Below are 2,704 nucleotides of genomic sequence, written 5' to 3' on the forward strand. Positions count from 1 at the left end.
GTATATAACAATATCTCCATATATCTTTTAATTTGTAACAATATAATAATATCCAAGAATATCAAATAATATCTAACAATATTTTCTTCTAAATCAATAATTATTCGCCAAATCTTAATTCCTAGAATATCTTTTAAAATAAAAAAAATCTTTAAATAATAACTAACTAATTGTGTTATCTTTTTCTTAAAATATTTAACCATATTTATATATTTTTCTAATTATCAAAATTTCTAAGATCTCACAATTATACTATTGCTAGTATAAGAAACTCTAAGAACAACTTTTTTATTATTATTGTATTCAAATCCTTTAATATTTTTTATTATTTTTCTTATTATAATGCAAATACCATTTTTTATAATGATTTTAGAGGTGGAAACCACAACCACCAAAATAGAACGGTGAACTAGCATAGAAAAATCAAAACACCATAACCAAATACACATCAATAATTATAAAACAACACATCCAAACCATACATAGCCTCGTGTCTCACATAACCACACAAAAACATGTTATCACCGCAAATCATACAACCACTAGTGAACTCAACTTCATGAGATGATTTGTAACTCTCCCACACAACTTGTCAATATTGGTGTCACCTCCCATTACTCTCCTCTAAAGCTCCAATGAAATATACATATGTCACTTCTCATTACTCTCCTCAAGAGCCTAGACGAAGTGTACATGTACACATCTGGTACAACTACGCGGAGTTACCCTTCACAGCCTTTTGTCGAGTCACCACACACAAGCATATATTTATGTTTCCAAAGAAGCACATATTAACATGCCATCACAATCATACTAAATAACATCATACACCACAATTTAGAGTCATATAAAATAATACATCACATACAAACAAGAAGGTAAGAAACAAAACAAGAAAACAAGAATGTAAGCTCCCCTTACCTCTTAGTCTTCGCTTCTTCTTTGACGTGTCATTGCTTCTATTAAAATTCTCTCACTAAACATTGTCCTTCCATATATTTATAAGCTTAATATCTCTAAAGAAAATTTTGTATTTTGTTACTTTTATCTAACAATATATCTAGCATATAACAATATCTCAAGATATCTTTTAATTTGTAACAATACAATAATATCCAAGAATATCAACTAATATCTAACAATATCTAATAATATTTTCTTCTAAATCAATAATTATTCACCAAATCTTATTTCTTAGAATATCTTTTAAAATAAAATAAAAAAAATCTTTAAATTATGACTAATAAATTGTGTTATCTTTTACTTAAAATGTTTATTCATATTTATATATTTTTCTAATTACTAAAATTTCTAAAATTGGATAATTACACTATTTCTAGTATACGAAACTCTAAGAACAACTTTTTTATTATAATTTTATCCATTAATATTTTTTATTATTTATTCTTATTATATTGTAGACAGAGGCAAACCAACGAAGGGAAGGGGGAGTCATGGCCCCCCAACTTTTTTTGAAATTTTTTTATTTATGTTATATGAAAATTGTTTTGTTTTTAATTTTTTAAATTATGTATAAGAAATTTAATTTTTTGGAATTTTTTAAATAATAAAAGTATATATTGGGAATCTATAAGAATTAAAATAGGTATCTTTTTATTTATTTTATAAAATATAGTATTTAATACTAATAAATAATAAAGCATAAAATTAAATTTAATAAAAAATAAATAAATTTATTAAGATATTTTTTATTTTCTTTTTCACTGGTTTTTGAGTTTCTCACATATTGTATCTACTTTAGATTTTTATTTGTTTTGTTTTCTTTTGTTTATGAAGAAAAAAAGAAAGTTGAACACAAATTCATTATTTTGTGCTCTCATTTTTGTATGCTTTCTTCTATTATTGAAGATAAAAGTAATTCTTTTTTTCTCAATTAATAGTGAAATATTAGTTTAATAATTAATATTATTTTTTATCTCACGAGCATTTGGTATATTCATTTTTATAAATATAGAAGAAAAAGCAATGCACTAAGTGTTTTTTAATAACTGGTTTTTAATTGTGACTTGATTATCATATATTTTTCTTTTATTAATTACGTATCGCAATTTTTATTTAGATTATGATAAATTATCTTTTAGTATTTTTTTAAAAACATAAGTATATTGATGAAGAAATAAAAGAATAAATTAATTACTTAAAAGTGATAAAATGGAAGCTACCGTGAGGAAGAAAATAGAAAAGATCAATCTTTGACAAAAATAGGAAGTCAATTACATATTCTTGATTGATTTTTTAATCTGTCTCGTCTTATTTTAACTCTTCTTGTTTTTTACAACTATATCAGAAAGATAATTTTCTACAAAGAAAATTATCAAAATAAGATTGCAAAATAAAACGGAAGATGAATTTTTTTGCTGACGATATGATTATTTACATTGAAAACAAAATATAACTAAAAATTTTAGTATTGATTCAATTATTATTGAGTTCAATAATCTTACGGATCCATAATTAAATATATAAATTAAATATATAAATTTTAAGTGTATTTTGGCACCCCATAAATATCGAGCAAGATCCGCCACGGATTGCAGATAACATTTTGTTATAAAGTTTTTAGTTTAAATTTGAAATTTTTATTACGGTATTTTACTTAACTTTTATATTGATTTTTATATTTGAATAAGATTTTATATTTAATTATTTTTATTATAGAAAATTAAGATGAATTTAGTTAAGA

This window comes from Vigna unguiculata, chromosome 10, assembly GCF_037176805.1.
Source record: "Vigna unguiculata cultivar grain cowpea cultivar isolate G323 ecotype 2 chromosome 10, ASM3717680v1, whole genome shotgun sequence".
In the NCBI taxonomy this organism is placed as follows: domain Eukaryota; kingdom Viridiplantae; phylum Streptophyta; class Magnoliopsida; order Fabales; family Fabaceae; genus Vigna; species Vigna unguiculata.